General features: G+C 35.4%; 1 long non-coding RNA gene across 1 annotated transcript; it reads left to right on the top strand.

Moving 5' to 3' along the window:
- Positions 1-12: 12 nt before the first annotated feature.
- On the top strand, positions 13-16,222 carry LOC145279957 (uncharacterized). The gene is made up of 2 exons (XR_013868499.1): positions 13-257; positions 12,164-16,222. It is a non-coding gene; the product is annotated as an uncharacterized LOC145279957 (long non-coding RNA).
- The last annotated feature ends 300 nt before the right edge of the window (positions 16,223-16,522 follow it).

Below are 16,522 nucleotides of genomic sequence, written 5' to 3'. Positions count from 1 at the left end.
ATTTCATGTCATTATTCCCCGAGATAGAAGAGTGCCTACTACTACAACTGCTATTCATTCAATATGTTAAAATAAATAAATATATATATATATATATTCCTTTTTACTTTGAAATGTTTCGCATTACATTACATTACTACATGAAACCTGCAGAAAAGTATCTTTTCAGTATCGTGAAAACTATTGATGGACCCATTTTTAAATGTGATATTCGTTTTCAGCACACCTGAAAACCATTAAAGGACAAGTTTTTTAAGGTAGGTTTTGTGTTGGTCTACCAGGCCACAATTACCTATTTTACGTTAAATTGTATTTATTTCACCTTAATCACCCCCGACCATAACAAAAAGGTGGCCATAAAGTGGGTGCTCATTTTACGTTAAATTAATATTGAAAAGTGATCCCCCACTTTAAAACTATTTCTTCATATCTTGGAAACTACTTTTCCTTGAATTTTAAACGTTATTTTCGTTTTCAGCACCCTCGAAAACTTATTATAGTGGTAATTTTAAAGGATATTTTTAGTGTGGAAAGATGCTGCAACTTTACCATTAAATTGTTAGTATAGAATAGTTTACAAAATACTCCATATTAAGAATGGCTTTCTAAATAATAACGTGATTATTTCAGTGCGGTTCATAATCTGTATAAGTCATTTATTTTATGTATTAAATTTTTTGGTGAAAATACAGAATGTTTACAAAACAGTCTCGCCATGTTAAGAATGAAACGTCATTATTTCAGCACAGTCTGTATTCTACATAAGTCACATTTTTGTTAGAATTAAATTGTAAGAATGGCTTTCTAATAATAAAGTTATTAGGTGAATCAGAAGGACAGGCGACTTGAAGTTCGCAGCTGACAGTGTTTTGCTATTTTTCTAAAATAAAAATAAAGAATGAAATCAATAAATATTGTGGGTACTTTATGCACTTAATGCGCCGTGTTGAAACAATAACGTTATTATTTAGAAATCCATTCATGGGAAGGAGAGAGAGTTTTGTAATTACTCTGTACTTTCACCTAACAATTGAATAAATTAGTGCTTATACAGAATACGGATCGTGATGAAATAATAACTTTATTATTTAGGAAGCTGTTCTTAACATGGGGAGGTGAGGGTGTTTTGTAACTATTCTGTACTTTCACCTAACAATTTAAAAAAGATATCGTAAAACTTGAAGTTTACTTGAAAATACCATTAAAAATAGCGTGGTAGCTACAATAAGTGCACAAAAGCACGAATATTTTATAAAAACAAATTCAAAACAATGAAACATTTTCATTTATTATTTTTTGTCAAAAACAATTAAGTATAAAGCCAATTGTGTTTCATCGATCAATGTCTAAATTTTTTTCAACTCCATTAAAACCTTTACAATGGCGGCTTATATAGGTTTGGGAGTGGGTGCTAAAAACGAATATAACATTTAAAAGCGGCGCAGAGAAATAGTTTCCATGATATGAAGAAATTAGTTTTTCGAAAAAGTGGGATCACTTTTCTATATAAATTTAACGTAAAATGAACACCCACTTTATGGCCACCTAGTGATAATTGTTTTTTTGTTGCCTGGAAGCTTTTTGGGTACATTTTTACTTACTCTCCATCTTAAAATTCACTTCTAAAATGATGACTATTCCTGATTTTCGGGTATGATGAAAACGAATATCGTATTTAAATTTGCGAAAACAAATAGTTTTCTGGATATTAAAGAATGTAAGCGCATATTTTTTACATAAAAAATATGTGCACGCTTGTGCATACACAAATGGCCACTACTGATAGCATAAGGAATTACATGGCTTACTATCTGGATAACCTAAGGAATTACATTGCTTAATATCTGGAAAACTAACAAATTTTAATGCAGTATTCGTTTTCAGCACACCCGAAAGCGTAATTTTATAAAAGTAATTGTTAAGGTGGAAAGTAAAAATTTACCAAGAAAAAAAATAAATTGCAGACAGTCTAAAAAAAACAAAACAAAACATTATTACTAGTGAGGTCCAAGTCCAATTGCTTTTATGCCTTTTTACCGTAAATATATTAATTGAATGTTTTTATGTGATATATTAAAATTGATATTACACTTCTGCAGTTTAGCATTCGTGTGCCAAATGAGAAAGTTAATCTTAACATATGAAGTTAACTCTTACTTTGCGCAGACGGAAATCTTCTGAAATAAAAACAATTTTGCTTGTGGATGCTACACTAGCGCCCAGTATTATTGTATATGTTCATCTTAAACAGGGTAAGGTACTATGCAGAATACGGACTATGCTGAAATAATGATGTTGTTATTTAGAAACTCATTCTTAACAGGCAGAGGAGGGGTGTATTGTTAACTATTCTGTACTTTCATCTTACAATTTAATTAAACGAAAGATGCTGTAAGAATTGAATTTAATTTGGAAATCCTATCTAAAAAGAAAGATAACAGTCTTCGTATTCTGGATGAGTATCGAATTAAAATTATTTTTTTTTTTAATGGAAATCTCTCCAGACAAGACAGGAAGCCAAACCCAAGCTTTTATCTTTTCACCATAAACGCTCTGATCCTCACCTGGCCCCAATTGATATGAACGGCTCTCATTTAAAAGAGGCTCCCTGTTTTGACAATCTTCTGGGTCTGACCGTTACTCTTGATCTAAAATGGAAGACTTACACTAAATCTGTTGCCAAGGTTAGTGGAAAAAATTGGTACATTATTTTAATATTCCAGAAGGTATCTAACACCCAATGGAATCCTCCAACTGTATGAGCCAGATACATTCTAAAATTGAATACTGTAACCATGTATGGGCGGTTCAATTGAATACTGTAACCATGTATGGGCGGTTCAATTGAATACTGTAACCATGTGTGGGCGGTTCAATTGAATACTGTAACCATGTATGGGCGGTTCAATTGAATACTGTAACCATGTGTGGGCAGTTCAATTGAATACTGTAACCATGTATGGGCAGTTCAATTGAATACTGTAACCATGTATGGGCGGTTCAATTGAATACTGTAACCATGTGTGGGTGGTTCAATTGAATACTGTAACCATGGCTGGGCGGTTCAATTGAATACTGTAACCATGTATGGGCAGTTCAATTGAATACTGTAACCATATGTGGGTGGTTCAATTGAATACTGTAACCATATGTGGGCGGTTCAATTGAATACTGTAACCATGTTTGGGCGGATGTGTGGGCGGTTTAACAAAGTTCAGAACTGGCTTTCAAACCTAGTAGGTAATACCCTTATTCCTTCTTTACAACCTCTTTCCAACAGAAGATACAATGTGAACCCGTCTCTGCTCTGTCGTTATTTTCATGGGATGTGTTCGTCTGAGCTACAATCTATGCCCCCCCCCTTGCCAAACTTTCACGAAAAACACTCATCTAACAACAACAACCATCAACAGTTTCCTCCATTCTCTAACTGTGCCTAAATCTATCCTCAAATTCCATGAATTCCTAGAATTGCCACCTGTGAAATTCTGTTCTGCTGGCCTGCTTTCCAGCTGACTACAATATGGTTTTTCTTCAAGTCCAATGTAAACAAGTTCTGGTTGAGCTCCTAATCTATTTCTACCCTGTTTCCACTACTAACTATTAATACGTTGTTCTTCGAGTGATCACTTTACTTTCAATAACCCCTATCCTCGAGTAATATTCAGGCCTTGATAAGTGGTGACTCCCATGTAAAAAAAAATCACTTGATGTAAAGATTTTAAATATAAAACTTCAATGTCAAAAATTATCTTACTTGCCTCCCTGTGTTAGAACACCCAGCTACTTAAAAAATGGTGTACTCTGGATAAAAAAAAAAAATTGCCTTAGTCTAGAAGGATTTTGCCTTTTATTTAGTGGGCGAGGATCTTTTCGCCTCCCTACTACTTCCTTTTCAGAAGGAAGAAGTAGGGAGGTGACCTCTTGGACTTGATAAGTGGTGACCTCCCAAGTAAAAGAAAAAAAAAAATCTTATTGAGGATAGGATTAGTGTAGCATGCTGAAAGAAGCAAAAGTTGGATGCAATCACCTTTATATACCATATCAAATGTTTTTAGTCAACTTGAGGTGTTTGTGGAGCGTGTTCTGATTTTAGATAAGATTTTAAATTGTTAAATTCTGTTTTTGAACTATCTTTAGTATTTTTTTTTTTCCTTTATTAAGCCATAGTCATAAAAACCATTAACAGAGGCTATTAAGCTAATAAGGAATAAAACTTAGGAACATCACGATGGTTAGACAATACAGAACTCTGAAAATATGGCAGTGATAGATGTTCATTCACACAATTCTGAGGCAGCACAATCAGGACTGCAGAACACAAGGTGAAAGGAGATCACCGGTACATCTATGAGCAAACACCGCTGGGATAATGTAAAGGGTCTAATGTGAATGTCCAAGTGGCTTCAATAAGTTTCCAGATTTTTCATATGGGCACTTTTATTGATAGTACACTCATGAAACTCTAGTTTCCTTCAAAGTAATCTCCTCTGGTTGCAATTCACTTGTACAGTTCTAACAACTTCTGGAAAGCTCCATGGAAGTCCTGTTGTGTGAGTGTGTCAATGACCCACATCACGGCCTCTTTCATCTCCTCAGTTGTCTCATAACAACAGCCTCTAAGGTTTTCTTTGAGTTTAGCGAATAGCTAAAAGTCACAGGGAGCAAGATCTGGACTCTAGGGAGGGTGAGGAACTGTCTTGATGCCCATTTTGGTCAAATTGTGACAAGGATAGAATTAACCTGGTGGAAATGCTACTGACCTGATTTGAAGAGTGCTGGCCTCTTCCGATGGAATCTCTTCCTGAACTCCCTTTAAAACCTCAACATAGTGTTGACTGTCTGTCCAGTGGAAACCCATTGTATGTAGATCATGCCGGAGTTTTCAAAAAAAAGGGATCTTGTTCTACCATTCCAACAACTAATAAAATAAGCTAGTTTAGCAAAAAGAAATATTTTAAAACAGCAAAAATAGTAAGTTATTTAAATAAATTAATTTCTGAGTGGATATGCTTTGCCTGGTCTTCTTAAGTCTGAGAACTCTGTTAGTCTCCCTATCATAACAGTAGATCCAGTTTTCATCACAGGTCACCAGAGCATCAAGAACTGCGGAATCTGAATTGATTCACCTGAACCATCTCCCTGCTGTCATGACACCATCTTTCTTTCTGATCTTCTCTGAGCACTCTTGAGACAAACTTCATGCAAATCTTTAGTATTTTCAGTTTTTCAAGAATAATTGTGTATACAGTTCCTACACTGGCATCAAACTGTACATTTATTGTCTCCATATAGATACACGGCGACCTATATCCATGAAATTATTTATTTGGCCAATCAACTCCAGTGTTTTGACTTCCTTACTCCTTCCATATCTCTCATCATCCTTCACAGACTCCCTGCCGTCCTTGAATCTCTTATACAACTCAAAAACTGATGCTCAATTGATGCAAGATGGCCCAAAAGCAGTCTGAAGCATTCCATATGTTTCTGTGGCATTTTTTCCAGGTTTTAAACACAATTTTATTGCATATAATTCTTCTAAGGTGTCCTCATTTCCAGATTGCATTTTTGAAATTCACCAACTGTGACAATCAGGCTTTAGTAGCGTGTATTACAATTCCTGCTGTAGTTGTTCATTTGAACCTGAAATCATAAAAATTGGTCAATCATCTCATAAGATGTATAGCAATAGCATACTGAATTTTCAAGAGTCTGCGGCAATTTGAAATAACTGTACAAAAAAGCCTAGAAACTTATTGGAGCTGCAGCACAGAAACCATAAACCTTATTTAAGCATTGTGGTAGGGAAAAAACATGAAATAATCTGAAGGAAACACAAGCAGTTGTTATATTCTGGCAAGTAAACAGCAGATCTAATACAAGCAGATCATATACTCCTAAGAGAACAGTGTTGTGGCAGGGAATATGTAGTATATATATGATGTAGATGCTAAAAAAAATCTGAGAACACCTTATCAACTCTGACGAACACTAAGGACCTGTATTCCAAGTGGACAAATCATTGCCTTGTAAAACCTACTGATCATATTGTCTCCCCATCTACAGGGTGGAACAATAATGTTGTCGCCCTAAAGAAAACAACACTACAGATTTATTTAAAAACTTTTATTGAAAAAAATAAATTCAGGAAACTTGATTATATAATAGAGCTGGCATCTATTCAATGTAGCCGCCTTCAGCCTCAATATTTACCTTGATACATGTCCAGAACTGGGAGCATGCCTTTTCCAGAAACACCAGTGGGAGCTCAGCGAATACTCAGTGAATGGCGGTGATCAGGCTGACTCTAGTGTTGTGGGAGTTCAAGTTGGTGATGTTCTCAATGTATGACCAAACAAGGGAGGAGAAGGGGGGGCAATGAGAGAAGAGTACAAAGTCGTAGCACTCCTGAAGCCAAGCCTGGGTCTCTTTTGGAATGGCACTGAGTCCTGCTGCCACACCTAGGGTTTGTCCGTAGCCACCTGACTGCACAAGGGGATCACCACACTCTACAGCACATTCAGGTACTTTTTAGTGTTGACTTTCAAGTTGACTTCAAAGATGTGAAGTGGCATGATGTGGCCCTCACTTGAAACCATGCCAAAGGCCATAACTGTGATCAGAAACTTTGTATTCATCACCCTGGGTACGTCCCTGTTATTCATGGCAATCCAGCAATGCAATTTAAGGATGCTGGCAATGGTCCTGCTGTCATAACCTGGATTGGTAGAGAGCATGAGTTGTACAGCAGTGCATCTCTGATCTCGCTTGTTGAACATTGTGTCACTTTCAGATATGATAGAAGGCTCCTATTATTATGTAATGCATGTGTTGCCTTTCTTTTTGTATATCATATATATGTATATAACTAATTTGTGATATGTTCTCTTGTTTTTTTCTATATGAAGTGCCTATGTGACCGTGTCTATATGACCATCACTATGTACGTCTTGCCTATATATGTGTAAAGGTGTTTCTAAAGGCCTTTTTTGTGATCATCTTGTCAAAACTCGCCATGAATATCCTTTCTTATTTCATTATATATACAAGTTTTATATACAGTTTATATACATTTATACAATTGGATGTGTATACACACGATCGAGCTTCTTTAAGGGCTTTCATACACTCTCTCTCTCTCTCTCTCTTTCTTTCTCTCTTTTTTCTTTCTTTCTCTTTCTTTCATGCTTTCTTTCTCTTTCTTTCATGCTCTCTCTCTTTCTTTCCATGTTTTCTTTCACGCAAACCGAATGACCTATTTCAGGTGCTATTGCTGACCCTGGCTACGAGTTTGACATACGTCAGCAATTTAACCCTTGAGCTCTTTTTGCACAAACCACCCTGCACAGCAAAATCATAATTTTCAAAATGCCGGCATAACCTGGAATAGATCACATATCAGTCTCGCTTTTGGGATTTTTACACAACTAGCCAATTAGTAGATGATCTGCAACAAAACAAAAAAAAAACAGTTTTCATCAAACAGAAATGGAATCATGTCGTCTTTTCTAAGGCGACAATTTTATTGTTCCACCCTGTACTCAACACTTATTAAGTCTTATCCTAGAGTGACTTCTGTGAGTTGATAAGCGTTGACTGCCCAATTTAAAAAAAGAAAGCTTACTGAAGACAGAATTGATTTAGTGTAGCATGCTGAAATAAGAAGTCGGATGCAATGACCTTTATGCCAATTTACCATATTTTTATTGAATATATTCAAATTGAGGTGCTTTTCCAGTTTATGGACCATGTTATGTTTTTAGGGAGGATTTTGTTTTATTTGGAAGTTACCACTTATCAAGGCTCAAAGGCCACTCGAGGATAAGGCTTAATAAATGGAAGGTGGTAGTGAAGTAATCATTAATGGTGTAAATTGGGTAGAATTTCATTATTTATGAGGTCAAGAAGAACTTGTTTACATTGGATTTAAAGGCTATCATGTTGTATTCAAACAGGAAGCAAGCCAGTGGAACAATGTTCCACATGTGGGTAGTTCTGGAAAAGGTGTTGAAGCGGGTTTTGAACTTCATCAAGGCTGGATAGAGCGTGTCAGGCCGCTCTTGCCCAGATATAGCAACAGTACTCCATTTTAGAGTGTACCTGGCTCTTATACAGATAGAGGAGTGCATCAGAAGTGAGATACCTACTGAAGCAATAGAGTGATCCAATCATTTTTCCAGCGAGCTTGGCAACAGATTTGATGTATGTGCTTCATTTCAGATCACAAGTGATGGTCAGTCCCAGAAGCTTATCAAGACATTGAGCTTCCCAAGATGAGAGATATTCATTTCAATTGGGGCATGATGGGTGTCAGAACGATTATGATGGAAAGAGAGAAGCTTGGTTTTTGCAAGTTAAATTCAGTTTTTACGCTATCTTTTCTATATTAAATTGTTAGAGCAAATTAGAGAATAGTTTTAAAAAGCAACCCCATCTTCTCATGCTAAAATAGCTTTCCAAATTTTAGGTTATACTAAAACACTTGCAAAACAAATTGAAATTTTACTTGCCAAGTAATAACAAAAAATAAATAAAAATTAATCCTCACAATAAAGACCATCATTTTCCACGATTTTCTGCCATCGATCTGCAAGCTCTCAGATCTAGCCAAAGTACCATTCAGCTGGCTTTAAATCAAAGAATTCTTGACCGTCTTCCTCGACTTCATCAAATGACTCAAATTGGTAGCCCTTCAGAAAGTGTTGCAATGAGCAAAAAAGGCTGTAATCTGATGGAGCACAGTCAGATCTGTAGGCTGGATGTGGCAGAACTTCAATGCTGTCCAGCTCTTCAAACATTCGTCCAATGAATTGCTGAGTAATTGACAGCAAATTTCAAATCATCTGTTGGCTTGTGCTTCTGTGAGTTTGTGCAGATCTCGGTGCGGCTTTTTTGTGAACAAAATCAAGTTACTTCAAAAATTGCCGATTTGCCAACACCAAGCTCATCAGCTAATTCTTGAGTGCTCACTGATGGTGCAATGTCCAACCCGGTTTCCAAGTCCCCATCATCAAACTTTAATAGCCGTTCTGAATGAGGCTTATCTTCAAGACTCATGTTGCTAGAATTGCAACGCTTGTACTACTTTGTGATCGCCACATATGCAATTGTTCCTTTACTTTCGGCAGTACAAATGTCTTCTGCAGCTTTCCTGGTTGAAAGACTTCACTTCCAGCATTAACAAATCAAAACTTGCAGCTTAATTCTATGAATTGCCATCTAGAATAGAAAATGAAGATCACTATAACAATATAAATGAAAAAAAAATTAAGAATTGCATAAAAATTCAATTTTTCGCACGTGTTTACAAACTTTTATGACAACCTAATAACTAGCAGGCCACCCGGCATTGCTCGGTTGTAAAATACACTTAAATATTATATTTTAATTCATGCAGATTTTTCTATCGATTGTCATATTGTACCTCATATATAGTAGTGATTTCAAAAGTAAAAGATGACGTGTGTGCCATCAGTTAGAATGGAAACAAAAACATACAACATGTTTGTATAAATATTTACAATTAACAATAAATAAGATTGACCTGTTTACATAAAGTGCTTACCTATTGAAGAAACTGTTGATATATTTCACGTAAACAAGTTGGAGAAGTTTTCACATTTCATGAACAATGTTTTTAACAAAGGGGAAGAACGGCATTACGACTCAAAATCTAATTGTTTTATTTTTCAACATTCCTTTTTTGTCATTGAAACATTTTCTTTTATTCCATAACATCTACATTTCTATAACAATGATAACAATTAGTTCCTTGTTTAGGTGACTCGACAAGGTCCAGAGTCCTACAATACAGCAGAGAAATGTATACTTGTGGTGACGAGCAGGTTGTTTGGTTGGTTGGCAGCATCTTGAAATTAAGTCAGCCTCGCTCAGCCCCAAAACAACAACTGTCATTTTTATTAGTTTCAACAATTGATTTCGCTTTATGAAATATAATTCTGCTTTATTGTTGTTTGTATTTTTTGTAAGTTATGGTGAAAGGAGAGGGGGTGGATTCTTTAAGTTCAGATGTGTTTGCCAAAACAAAACAATTCTCATTCCATTGTGACATTGTTTTGACAGTTGATGTGATTGCAACATCCGAGTTCAATAACCAGGACGAATTATTCTCATTGTGCTGTGTATCAGTAATGTAGTACTGATTTCAACCTAACTTGTGTCGAATGAGTGCAGAAAGGTTAAGGAGTTGCTGGTGACACATCAGACTCAGTGACTTCCATTGACAGCATGTACGTGCATGCTAGAAAATGGGTCTGTGCATTTTAGATGCAAACCGGTTTATGGGGGGGGGGGACCACCTCCACACATATGTCCTGATATAAATAGAAATGCATATGGAGATTTTTCGAGAGTAGACAGCCGATTGGAGTCAAAGTTTGATAGACAGTCAGGCGAGTTAGTTTCAAGACCAGTAGGGTCACAGGAAAGATATGTTGATGAAAACACAAAAAAGCTTGAGTCAGTAATGCCGAGAGGTTTCCCTGGTTCACTCAAAGACGAAATACAGAGATCATTACCTAAAAATCAGCATTGTGTTTTCGCTCTGAAAACTCTATACAGATCATCGACCAGTTACAAGAACTGCACTCCATGAGATACAACAAAACAAAAAAGGTACAGTGAACTCTTAATGCATATACACACACACACACACACACACACACACACACACACACACACACACACAGTTAAGAACTACTAAGGGAGATATACAACTTAAGTGTCCTTAAAGGAGCTTGATCGTGTGTATACACATCCAACTGTATAAATGTATATAAACTATATATAAAACTTGTATATAATGCAATGGGAAAAGATGCACATGTGCGAGCCTGGAGAAACGATATATATACAAGACAATCACATAGAGGCCATTAGAACACACGCACACACACACGTTAGAACAAGACGCACATAGACTCTTTATATATAAAAAATAAACGATACATAGCATATCAATTGTTTGTTTGAGTATGCCTAATCCTTGCTATCCAACATTTGTACCATTTAAATAGCTTGTTTTTGAACCTTGGATATCACACATTATGTATGAAGAAGAAATCTGGTCAGTGGTCTGACAAGGAAGTTATAAGTAGGAGAAATTTATTTATTATAGATTATATTTTGGAATTGTCCCATCATATATGTATATAATGAATTATCTTCTTTTTATTTATCTAATTATTTTTGTTTGAAATATTTTATGTAATTAAAGAATATATCTTCTCCAATTGCAGATAAAGTGAAAAATGAATTCAGCTAATTGAGTAATAATTAAAAAAACTAAACATAAACTAATATATTATATATTATTTTTTATTGGAATTTTTTGAGATGAGTAATTTGTATATTTATTTTAGTTTGGGGGCCCGTGGCACAGTTGGTTAGAGGTGTTGAATGTCTTCCCATTATTTGTTTATATATATATATATATATATATATATATATATATATATATATATATGTATATATAATCATAAATTAGTAATTTAAATTGTATGACGTGAAATGGTTAAGTTTCAAATCTACAATTTTTATTATATGCAAGACAAAGAATATAATTCAAAAAGTATATCTCTTTAACCTATAGGTTTCCGATGTCTACCCATCTCCTCAGAGGAGAAAATATTAGCAAATTATAATGATTTATACCTAATTTGCTAAATACAATAAACATAGAAAATCAACAATTAAACTTTTTAAAGTTAGTAAAACATAGAGTAAGGGAAATTATATATCTGTTCAAAATGAAAAGGATATTGAATTTTGTATCTGAATTGTGTGGTAAAATCCGAAGTGACAGTCTTTGGTAGCAGTGAGGTAAAGGAGTCCAATCCGTATTTTGAATTTTCAATGGCACAAGGTAAGAATCCGAAGTCGGCATAATTTCTTGGTTTCTCCTTTGTTTAGATGATGAGTTCGGTAAATATATTATTATATAAGTCCGATGAAGCTGTTTTAGATTAAACATATAACTTTTTTTTAATTTCCATACCAGTACATCTATTGCATTACACTATTCTGAAGAATATATATATATATATATATATATATATATATTATTGTCTTTTTTTTATTTATTTAATTATTTTTTTCAAATGTTTTATCTAATCAAAAATCATTTCTTGTACATTTGCAGATAAATTGAAAAATAGACTCACCTAATTGAATAATAATTAAAAAATAAAAAGAACAAACAATGGCAAAGAATGTTGAATGTAAACGTCATTCATGCGACATATGTGATGTATCATTCAGCAGCAGATGCCATCTCGAAAGGCATGTGAGAAGTCACACTGGAGAGAAGCGTTTTTCTTGTCAAGATTGTAGCTCTGCGTTTTCAAGCAGTTATGATCTAAAACGGCACGTAAGGACTCACACTGGTGAAAAGCCATATTTATGCAATGTGTGTGGATTTGCATTCTCGCAAAACTATTGCCTTAAACAACACATTCGTACTCACACTGGACAGAAACCATATGCTTGCAAAGTTTGTGCATCCGTATTTTCATGCAGCTCGAACCTAAAGAAGCACTCTCGGATCCACAGTGGTGAGAAACCATATTCTTGTCACGTTTGTGGCTCAGGATTCTCACATAGTTGTAACTTACGAAAACACATTCAAACTCACACAGGTGAAAAGCCTTTTTGTTGTGAAATTTGTTCGTCTTCATTTCTAAGCAGTTCCGATTTAAAGCGGCACATTGGAACGCATACAGCTGAGAAACCTTATTCTTGTAACGTATGTGCGGCCGTCTTCTCAGCAAATTCCAGCTTAAAGCGACATATGCGATCTCACAGTGGAAAGAAGGAACCCTAGGAGAAGGTCTATATTTTCAACGAGTCCAAATTTACAACTACCAACACAAACACAGGGTGTACACTGGCTTATACAAGGATCGGTGCACCTTCTCTAATTGATGTAACATTTCTAAGCTAGATACTACACCAGACTAGATGAATTCTTGTCTTGAAATGCAGTAAGACCAAAAGACCAAATAAACATATATATTATAACGTAGTTATCTGGTCAATAAAAGAGGGCAAATTAATAGTTCTAACTTCTTTACTAACTCAACGAGTCCAGATTTAAAGCTACCAACACAAACACTTACTGGAGAGAACCATATTCTTGTAAATTTTGTTGATATAGAATTTCCATAAAAGTATACCTTAGAACGATTAGTGCACCTTCCACCAGACTAGACTTTAGCTTAAGGAAACACAAACTGAAATTCTGTAGTACATTTCCAAGGAGTTCAGATTTAACACTACCAGTTCAAACATGTGTTCAAGAGAAACGAAATTCTTGTGATGTTTGTGGCATTAGATTTTCATTTTAGGATACTTTAGAATGCCACATGAATCCTTATGTGATGATGAGGGCAAGCAGACATGAGGACACTCCCCCTACAAATAACCCTAACTATACAACTAAATCTTGACTAAATATTCTAAATACTATAGTATTCGAAGCTCAAGCAAAATTCTATTGGTATGATTACTCTACACTGATTTATACAAGAATTGGTGCACTTTCTTAAATGATGTAACATCACTAAGCTGGATACACCACCAGACTAGATGAATTTTTGTTTTGAATACATACAGGAAAGAAACTATATTCTACAGAAGTGTATAGCTTTTATTTAAATCGAATATAAATCACTGTATGCAAAAACATACTACAAAAAAATGTAACTTAAAGCTTTAATACCTACTAGACACTGTCATCAGGTGTCTGAGGCGTCTCTGTACAGGGGTTTTTCATGACAGCCTGGCACGAAGATCCTTCCCCTTACAGCTAACTGACAAATTATCAGAATCAGGAATCGGAAAAATTGGAACTTTTCAAGGGAGACAGAAAAGTCTGAGTCTAATTTCCTTACAATTCCTTAAAAACATGTTAAACTTAATTTTTAATATTTGGTATGTTGTGGCCGTGTAAAGGTCACTAAGGAAAACGCGGACACAAAGATGAGTTAGAGAAGGTTAAATAAAATGAAACAAAAAACAGCAAACACAGAGCAACTGTCATAGTACCTATTTACTATGCCTCCCCACAGGACAGAGTTAGACACCAGGGTCGTTTTTTAACGTGGGGAAAAGGTACAAAAATAAAAATTGTCTCAGTCGTGAAGGATTTCTCCTCCACCGAAAGAGAACAAGAAATAGAAGTGCAGCATCTGAAGAACAGATGGTATTTATTTGCTCCCCCACCGAGCAAATCAGGTACAAGGCCGACTCTTGCCGATGTGAGGAGTGAAGGGAGGGGGAAGGGAAAAAGGGGACCAGCTCCCGAGAGGCAGGAAATGGGAGCCGGTTAACGATCAGGCATGCGGGGCTGCCCCCACATCTGGTCCCTGCCAGTCATAGCCAGTCACAGCCCGCAGCATCTGCCGGAACAGATAGTATTTATTTGCTCCCCCACCGAGCAAATTAGGCACAAGGCCAATTTTTAATGTGAGGAGGGAAGGGAAAGGGGGAACCAGCTCCCGAGAGGTGGGAAATGGGAGCTGGTTAAAGGTCAGGCATGTGGGGTTGCCCCCACATCTGGTCTTTGCTAGTCATAGCTAGTCCTAGCTAGTCATAGCTTGCAGTATCTGCCGGAACAGATACTACACTTTGATCTTGTCCCGAAACTGTCATAGTAATTACTGCTCAGATGGTGGACTACAAAAGAATACTATCCTAACTCTCAATTTATACAGTTTGGAAGAGTTCATATCTTGCGCGTCGGTGAGTCCCCATCACATGGTACTAAGGATAAAACGATGAATCTTAATAATTATAAAACTCCGTGGATCATCTGGGCATCCTTGCTTGCTTGAATCTTGTATTATAATAAAGGTGTATTCCTGTCTGTTTGTTCACAATTTAACAAATATCTACAAAATGTACATTGTTTTACAAATACATTTTCATACTGAAAACGGACTTATATACATATTTATTCTAGCACGATTTCTATATATGTATTCAAAAGAAATGAGTAAGCTCATTGCATATTACATTTAAAAGAATATTTTGATTATTAGTTTGATGTTATTGTTTGCTGTAATAGAATTGTTTTAATTGTTCTATTTAGAAATATTATTTAAAGTTGATTTATTTAATTTATATTTAATTTCAACTATTAATAGTTCACAACTGTTGCATTTAAAATCGTTAGCAAACTTATTTAAGCTATAAGACTTATTTCTCCTTTAAGCTATTAAATTAAATTATTAGTTAATTCATGTTTGATTTCCATAAACCATGTATTTTCATGTGTTTCGTCAATATCAATTTCCTCAGGATATGCTGACCAACACAATCTGCAGATAAACAGATTTTCTCACTTATGTATTATGATAGACATAGACAGGACCTACCTCAGAAACGGGCGAGAATCTGTCTCAGCAGCAGGCTGAAAGACAGATAAAGAAAAAAAAAGAAGAGACCCAAGATGGCGGCTGTTGTCTTTTAAAGCCTCCGGTTATTCATAGATCTCTATCAGTTTGTGTGGTATATGCAAATTGGGTGTGCCCGAAACGTTATAAAAGGTGAGTCGCTGGGAGGAGTGGAAGAAGTGTTTAAGACATGCGAATAGTGAACATTGACGTGTATCTTGTGTTGTGAACAACAAACTCTACTCAACTCAACTTGTGACTAGCGAACCTCTGCTTGATGTTTTAGCCAAAAAGTTTTGTTGCTTTGTGTTAGACAAAGACTTCTGATACATGTATTCTCCCATATATTAAACAGGAGTTTGACAGAAAGAAAACTGTTTGTTGAATGTCTGTATACCGACACACATGCATACACATTCACTAAGCAACACGAGTTACACACACACACACACACACACATGCATCCACATTATATATACAGCATGTTTATATAGACCAGATTTTCTTACTTAGGTATTCTTTTTTTACATTACACGGGAATTTGACAAAAAGCTTTCCAAGTTCGTCAAGATACACATGAAAAAGGCTGGGGGTTACATCGGCCAAAACTTTGCAAAAATTAAACTTAATACTCATGTAAACATCCTCTTCTGCAGAGTAAACAAACGATCCTAGGGGAGATCATAATTTTAAGATATATATATTTTTTCAAATCATGCCAAATTATATAGTCGGAGGTAAATAATTGAAATACCAAATAAAGTGTAAATACATTTGGAATTAAAGTTCTTTTAATCTGTTTTGCAGCAGTGTTTATTTTCAGTTACTAAACTTCAAATTTGTCTCAGAGTTCATTCGAATGGTAAATATCCTGCATGAATTAGCATGTGCCTTGTCAATATAGATTTCTCTGGAAATGCTGAGCGACACAATCCGCAGATGAAAGGATTCTTTCGCTTATACATTCTCATATAGTACATTAACCCAGATTTTTGCATGAGGTCAATCAATATCGATTTCCTGTGAAATGCTGACTAACCACAGGCACACATATTCTTTGGCTTATGTATTCTCTCATACATTAAACAGGAGTTTGACAGAAAGCA

Source organism: Euprymna scolopes, chromosome 7, assembly GCF_053919585.1.
Source record: "Euprymna scolopes isolate OS-2025 chromosome 7, ASM5391958v1, whole genome shotgun sequence".
NCBI lineage: Eukaryota > Metazoa > Mollusca > Cephalopoda > Sepiida > Sepiolidae > Euprymna > Euprymna scolopes.
The sequence above is the reverse complement of the archived record's forward strand: the minus strand, read 5'-3'. Positions and strand labels throughout refer to the sequence as shown.